Source organism: Camelina sativa, chromosome 3, assembly GCF_000633955.1.
Source record: "Camelina sativa cultivar DH55 chromosome 3, Cs, whole genome shotgun sequence".
In the NCBI taxonomy this organism is placed as follows: Eukaryota; Viridiplantae; Streptophyta; class Magnoliopsida; order Brassicales; family Brassicaceae; genus Camelina; species Camelina sativa.
The window spans coordinates 16,742,379-16,751,207 of NC_025687.1; the positions used below are offsets into that span (position 1 = coordinate 16,742,379).

Genomic DNA, 8,829 nt, shown 5'->3' on the forward strand with positions numbered 1-8,829 from the left:
CGTGGCGAAATTAGTTTGGTGAAGTTGGAGAGGAAACACACTTAAACGATATACAAAAAGAAAACTTTGTAGGTCTCCCAAGGAAGCAACGTTTGGCGAGAGTCTCTGTTCAATCCAACTCTGTATCTAGCTTCTCTGTTTTAGGAGAGAATCTAGGAAGGGCTGATTTAGGAAGGTCAAAAGAGTAAAAACATGATTCTGATTTGATGGTTTCTGTTTCGGTTTCTGTTTCAACCATACCGAAAGTGTAATTAAATTACCTAAATTAGTCATGCCGGTCCTATCGTATCGACGAACTACTTTTTATGGATCCAACCAGAAATGTTGGCTTTAAAAATTCAAGTATCTGACTAGATTTTGGACGTCATCACGAACGAAAGAAGTAATAGTCGAGCCTTCATGTAAGAGTGGAACATGAGATTCACGACGCTCATGCGCCGCGACCTCGTTGCAACAAATGATACTCGTCGGATTTCGGTGGAAAAAGCAAACTATGTTGCTTCTTTCAAGACCATAATATAGCATGTCCTATATATTAAAGTATATACATGATATTTTTTTAATGTTAAAGAGTATTCAATTTATATAAATAAGTGTCTAATGGCTATTTCCGGATTTAGGCCCATTACAATTCTCTTAGGGCCTAAACCGAATACATCAAATCAAACAAAATTACAGAACACAAAACCAACTCGGTTTCCTAAACAGGTACATGAAATCCTAATCCCCAAAGAAAAACTCTGTCGGAGCTGCCGTCCAAGAATTGCGGATACACACCGGAACAGGACCTCCAGTGTGTCTGGACGCTGTGAGTCGAACAGAGATGGTGATCTAGGATCCGTTGTCATCCCGCCACCGTAGAACTGTAGTTGACGAGGAAGAAGATAACCGAGCTTACCTTTGTCGAGGAGATCCAAGCTTAGTCGTGAGAGAGGAATAGTGGTAGGGAGTAGATCTGCAAACCTTCAATGGTGGCTTAGCTCCGCCTTGCCGCAGACGACCTCCCCTATCGAACAACGGCGTAGCGAAACTTCCAGAATTTCCAGTCTTCAGATCTAACCACTATCCTCACTCGTTCCTCACCGTGAATCTCCTTCCTCTGTTCTGCGTCGCTACACCGACGATGGAGCTCTCACCGACAGTGTCTCGTAGAAACTTCTCCCTTGATTTTGATATGAGATCTTTGCCTAGCTGATGCAGCGGTTTACGGATGAAGCACCATGAGCCACAGGGTCCTCTTCGTCGCCAGAATCAACGGAGAACCCTACCGACGGAGCATGAGATTGTGATCAGAAAAAAAAAAGTGTTTTGAAAGAGAAATCGTTGTGAGTGAGATCCACGCGCGCGACTTCTCTCGAATCTAAGAATAAACAAGTTTTTTTATACATGATATACTTGATACCAACAAAAAAAAACTTATATGTTGCTACGTTCAAGGAAGATACCACGATATGAGATGCCAATCATGTATAATAGCACTCATTTCTCTTTTTATTGTAGCTTCACCGCAATAAAGTCTATCTTGTGGGTTAGCAAAAGCTAACTGACAATAGTCACGTTTGCTGCCAATAACAGTGTGATATTCGATTAGATCATGAAGTGCTCTCTCGTTAGATAAGTGTGAGCTTTTAGTAAAGACATCATAGGTTTTCAAAGTTGTTTTGGCTTTAGCCACCTTGGTCTTTGTGAGAAGATCGATGCTCGTGTTACATGAGGTAAAGTCCTCTGGTGGAATATGTGACTTCGATGCTAAGAAAAGGTTTATATCGCCTAAATCTTTGACCAAGAAATGTTATGCAAGACAAGTGAAAAACTGTTGAGCAATTTTGTCACTCTTTCCAGTCAAAATTATGTCGTCGAAGACCATCACCAACAGACTAACCCTATAAACTTTGCTTAAAAAAAAATTATTTTAATCATATTTATATATTTATTATCTTTTTTTTAATTGTAACCACTATGTTAATGACAGCTCTTAAATTGTTGAGAGAACCGTTTCTTGCTAGAGTAATTTGAGCACAGATTCTTTTGTTCTTTTCTTCTCTCTCATCACTATATTAATTTTTTATTAATAAGTCACTTAATTAGCAATCCCCACTATAAATGCTCTAAGTATACAAAGAAACAATGGTGATAAATGAAGATATGTGTGGACAAAAAGACTAAAGAGTTGACAAAACCAACAACTATAAGATATAGGTGGTGAATGGAGAACAAAAGTGCGGAGCATTTTCTGTGAGTTTATCAAATAACGCAAAATTTCACCATTCAGCACAATTATTGTAACTGGGCGTTTTTCAAAATTAAATTTTGGAATTAACCACTAGACAAAGACATGAACCGCTTTTCAAATCAAACAAGTTTTTACCCAGTGGATTTACAAAAACTGCAGAAGATATTATACTTTTTGATTAATATAACTAATAGATATATTTATAAAGAGAACAAAGTCTTTCTCTCACTATTATTTCTCTCTTTCTCTCTCACTATTATTTTTGGTAATGTTTTTTACTTATTTTTAACAAGTCTTTTATACTAACAAAAAAATATATAACTCAATTGTTGTTTAAAAAAAATAATATAATTTATGATATTATTGTTAGTTAAACCAATTTGGAACTAAAGATTGATATTATGAATAGATTTGTAATTCAAAGAGCTTGATAATGGTTCTTTTTTTTTATTGTGTTGTATTTTTTTATGATTGAACTAGTAACTGATTCGATAATAAATATGTATATTAAAATTTATTTTTAAATAATTTTTGGTATTTTAAATTCAGAAATTAAAATATATATTTATTAATACAAAACAAATGAAAATATATACTTATACTACTTATTAATAAAATAATATGAAATCCGCACTGCCAATTGGTTTTCACCAATTAAACATTATTTTGTACCGCTTATTTTGGAATAACCGCACTTGTCCCGCAAATACATTTGTCCCGCACGTACTGCAGTTGAACCGTACCACACTAGCAAATTTTTTGTCCTGCACTACTAAATCGGTGGTTACCCAATACAAAAAATGGGTATATTGTATCACTTAAATCTATACTAATAAAAAGTAGGAGCTATAAGCTCCTAAAGGCGTCCACATAGGATTTTAAACCTCCAATTGTGATTAGACACTTCACTAATTAACATTTTTTAAAATCTCCAGAATTTTCTATATTAAGAATTATTTTAAACAACCATTCAGGATTTGACATATCATTCATTAACATTTTTTAAATTTCCAGAATTTTTTTGAAAAATGAAAATTTTAAATTTATGGAAATAAAAGAACTATGCACAATATCCCACATCAGCTAGAAATTTTTTAGACAATGATTCAGAACCAATATAAATAAGATTAATATGCTTCCAACAACGAATGAACAGGAAATCTTGATTTATCAGGCGTCCAAGTTTAAAAGTATATTCGGTTTGATCCGGTTTTTTATTTGATCAAATTAAAACTTTAAAAAGTCTGAAAAAAATAAATTATAATATTTAAAAATTTTAAAAGTTTTAATATTATAAATATTGAAACTTTTAAAAGTTCTTAGCTTTTAAAAAGTTTTTAAATATTATAATTTTTAAATTTTAAAAGTTTAAAATATTAGAAATATTGAAACTTTTTAAAAGATTCAAAATTTATATTTTGAAACCTTTTAAAAGTTTAAAATATTATAAATATTTATGTAAAACATAAATTATCTTATTTATCTACGTTTGTACTTTTTATTTCTTATGAGTTGTACAACATATTTTTGTGTATGATTTTATAGATAAGCTGATATTTTTTCATTAATTTTTTATTTTATTTTATTTTATTTTTTATGAGAAAAGAAATGATTTTGTTCTTGGAGTTTGATGGATTAACAAGTTGTGTGATAGTCTAAAAAAATGTTTTTTAGTGGAAGAAAGTGAAGAAGTTGGCGAGGATGAAGAAGAAAAAGAGTATATCGAAGAACCAGACGGTAAAAGTAATGATGACGATTACCACGAAATTTGACAATAGAAATGACAAGAAATAATATGAAGAATAAGAAAACATTGAATAAAAACACACAAAAACATAGGTGGTAGCGATCAATTAAATATGAAAACGAGTTAAANGATAAAACTGTTTTGTTTTCTAGTGGTCAAAGAAATAGTTTAGGATATGTGAGGTCATCAGTTTAATTCGCCTCGCCTGGATGTCGAGTTAAGTTCATAATTTTTTTGTTATCAGATTTGATTTTATAACACAACTGATTTTTATATTTCAAAATTTTGTGTATCTGAAATTTAACTTTTTTCCTTAATACTAATTTAAATTTTTATAAGATAATATTTTATTACCGTCATCAATCATATATATTTTTCATCAAAATATATCAAATATATCCACGCGTAGCGTGAGTTCAAAACCTAGTTGTATCATAAAACTAAGTAATGTTACTTTGAATTACTTATTTAAAAATGAAACAAATAAATATATTAAGCATCGATTATTAAAGTGATGTTTTAATAAACTAATTTGACATCAATTAAATAAAATTGATTTAACCTGTATGCGTTTGTATCACTTTTAAAAAAAATTGATATAAATTATAGATTCACATCGTTTAGATAATTGATGAATCTTTTAATTTTATTGAAATCACTTTTTAATATGATACAAAATTTATATCGATAAAAACTGATGTTAATTTACACTAGCTATAATTAAAAATCACTTACTTATTTATTTATTGTCAACAAAAAGCCAAGGAAAGAATTAATGAATTAATGTAATTACTTATTTTTTATTGTTGTCAATAATTTTTTTTTCTTTCCTTGGTAGTTAAGGTGGGATTTTTACAATCCCACATTGACCACTTCTTAAGGAGGGGTGGGATCTATCTATTATAAATATTTAAACCTATTTGATTGTCATTACTTAAGTTTAGTGGGATAACAACTAATTGTGGACCTTCATAAATATAGTAGAAATAATATATACTATAGATATCAATATAATATATAAACTAATATGATTGAAAATATAAATAATTAAATATTTTACTACAGAAAAATATTTTCATATAATTTATTATAATATTGATTTTAGCATCATGCTTTTAAAAATGGTATAACTATTTTACATTAGTTTTGATAAATGATACAAATATTTTATATCAAGTTAGTAAAAATGATGTAAGAAATTGTAACATTTTTTATAAGTGATGTAAATGAACATCAATTCAGTAATTGAAACAAATATTTATTTCAAATGATACAAATTATTTGCATCAACAAAATGTAAATCATTTGTTTAAGTGATTAACATCATTTAAACATGATACAAACAACTAATACAAATGATGTAAAACCATCATTTTTTTTGTAGTGACCATTCGAACCCATATTTTGAGCCATGCACGACATGTTAGACGTCATTCATGGCTTTCCTCATTTAAAATACACAATGATAAACCTATTTAGAAGGTGATGTTGGAAAATGCACAAGCTAATAGGACAGCTCTTACCATTGACAGAACCGTCGTAACTCTGCTTTTTTAATCTTATTTATTTTTTTAGAAGTCTTATTTGGGTTAAAAAAAATTTCCTTATAGAATTTTAATTAATAAAAAATAAAATATACATGATAATAAATTTAAGACTTTATTCGTGAGCTATCTTATTTTATAAAGTTGGGTTTTGAAAGTTAGCCATTAATAAAATTTTGACATGTGTCAAGTTTATATCAATCTGAGATTTTGACATGTGTAAAAGTTAATATTTAAGAAGAGGGATTTGAGATTACAACAAAAAAATATATTTCGTTTTAAACAATATTAATAATGTAAAAAGATAAATATCAAAAAATATAAAAATTATATATATTTTTTTAAAATAATTATAAGAAGATATATATATATATATATGCATATATATCATAAAATTTGAAACTATAACATTTATTTTTAATTTTAAGTTATTAATTCTACAAAAAAAAATAGAAATGAGATTAATGAAAATATACAGTTAATTATTAATTCTAAATTTTATAAATACTCACTTCTATATAAACATAGATTGTCTCATTTTTTCATCTAACAAAATAATTTATTCAAAAATATTGTTTTCAACTTTGTTCTATTGGTAAAACTCTTTTAATGGAAAGGTTATTTTTTCTTATTTTTTTTGAACCAAAATTTTCTCCTACTTTCTCCTTTTTCAGTTTGGAATAGGTAAGATTAATATGTGCGTCTTTTTTCTAATACTTTATTTTTAAATTTAATGTAGTATTTATAGATTGTTTTATTTAATTTATCTTTTTTTTTGAGTTAATTTATCTTTTCACCTTTGAATTATTTGGGATTCATATATTATCTTGATTGTAATTTTCTATTATTTCTATATATATGTCAAGTTAATGTTTTTCTAATTTCTCAACCTTGATGGGTTGGTCATAGAACCTTTTGTGCAAACATAATTGTTACCATTCATTCAATCCCAAAGGGAGATAAGGATTAGAAGCTTATCAAACTAATGGTTAGATAAAATAGACTAATCAAACATAAGCTTACAACAAAAATATATATATATATATAGATTGGAAAAACATAAATTGTTGTTGATAAATCCATAGGAGTTCGGAGACTGTGACACCCTGGTTTGCAGATAGGTTTAAAAGAATTGTTTGACCACCTATGTCACCAAAGTGCACTTATCTTTTCGATCAAGGGTCCTGAGAGAACTCCAGAGTTAATCGTACTTGAGCTGGAGTAGTTTCAGGATGGGTAACATTTCGAGAAGTGATTATCATAACTGTGCGATTGAGGACAAAACACATGGAAATATCATATGGTGATTTGTAGGGTCAGTTAACAAGTATTTAAAGCCTCCCAGACTTAACAGACCAGCCGTCAGATATGGATGGACCAGGAGTAGACGTAGGGCCCACTAAAAAAACATGTCATGGGCATTCTGGACGTTCCAGATACAAATGCTACATTATGGTGTGAAAAACACTTCCACGAATACATTAGAAAATTTAACATTAGTTACTATCAAAAGATTTTGCGACGTTAGAAAAAGGTCTTTAGTTTCATAGGTTGTTGGAGCAAGCCATTTTAAGATAGCTAAAAGACGTAAACATATTCTCTCCATACATGAGGAGGGCATAGCCGAGGTTCTCTCTATGGTGGAGGAGGTTGGACGCAAGATTATTTCCCTAAGGGAAGAAGGTGGAGGAGGTTGAACGCAAGGTTATCTCTCTGAAGGAGGAATGTGAAGCCAAGATTCTCTTCATGGTGGAGGAGGATGGACGCAAGATTCTCTCTATAAGGAGGAGGGCAGAGCCGAGGTTCTCTCCATGGTTGGTTATACACTATTGTGATGATACATCATTGATTATACTATGTCATATATTTTTTATTTAAAATATTTTTTGAGCCAATAATATTAGCAATTAAAAATACTATGCAAAAGTGAAAGTAAAAAGACATAATAATTGGCTTAATGTGTTCATACAAACATTTTCTAGGTGGTGATAAAGAATACATTTGTAATATACAATATATTTAGATGTAAAAAATACGCTTTTAATGGTAACATATATAAAAAATTTGTAGATGGATATAAATATGTATATTATAGCAAACATAAAATTTATAAATAACATAAAACAAATTTTATAATATTTTTATAAAATATAATGTAATTTACAAAACTTTAAACTTGGACAAGGGCGATTCTTATCTAGTAATAAATAAAGACAAGGTTTGTCTGACAAAGTTTGAACAAATATGAGTTCGCGACGCGTAAAATCAAGTACTCTTTCACTAGTCTGTTTTTGCGAGTTCGTCAACATTATTGACAAACTCTACCAGTAACAAACCTAAGAAGATTTTTGAACTAGGCCAATATAATTCAAAGTTTTTTTTCGATGGAGCAGATATGTTTGTTTCTCAATAACAATTAGGGAAATTAAAAAATTTACCCAGATCATCTGACCTTCCTTCTTTGTACCAAGGTTCGCCTCTGGACTCTGCTGGTAGATATCTTGCAAGACAGTATATAGATTGCTCATTCTCGCCATTATGCGTCTGGAAATTGAAATCTATAACCCGCACTTCTTATTTATACTAATCAATAATAAATTTTTATTGTTTATAGAAAAAAGTAATTTATTAGTCGAGAAAGAAAAAAGTAAATGAATAACAAATTATTTATAATAAAAAAGAACTTTTGTATGTACATTGACAGTTTATTACTGTATTATACATATCATCTATATATGTATTAATTTCTATTTATCAGTTAAAACATTACATGAACCTTAATCAATTGCACAAATCAAAATTTCATGGAGTATTTTTAAGTAACCAACATATATTTCTTAATATGAAATTTAGAAATTATAATTTGATTTAGTATTTTCTATCATTAAAAATATTTATTATTTCCACAGAATGATTATAATACCCTTATGTAATTAGGCTCAAATTAAATCTCACAATTCACCTTACTCACGACACGAACATCATATGTTAGAAATAGTACATTAATCCTATGTCAACGTACATATACCATCGCCGCAAGTCTTCCATGTGCGATGCATGCGCGGGACTTATCTCAAAATTTTAAATCCCCTTTTTTCATTGAGTTCATAAATCCATTTCTATAATGGTTGCTTAAGTCAATGAACAATGAATCAAAGAATCAATGCTTAAAAGTTAGACAAACCAAACAAATCAGAAAATATCGCAAAAAGTCGACAAATACAATTGGTCAATTGGCCCCATTGTCCACTGCATGTCATATCACAAGTTCCCTCCATGCATGTTTTTTTTTTTTTTTTTTTATT

General features: G+C 29.3%; 1 long non-coding RNA gene across 1 annotated transcript; it reads right to left on the reverse strand.

Annotated features, from left to right (window-relative positions):
- Positions 1,099-1,715, reverse strand: LOC109131171. The gene is made up of 2 exons (XR_002036896.1): positions 1,446-1,715; positions 1,099-1,264 (listed from the first exon to the last, which is right to left on the reverse strand). It is a non-coding gene; the product is annotated as an uncharacterized LOC109131171 (long non-coding RNA).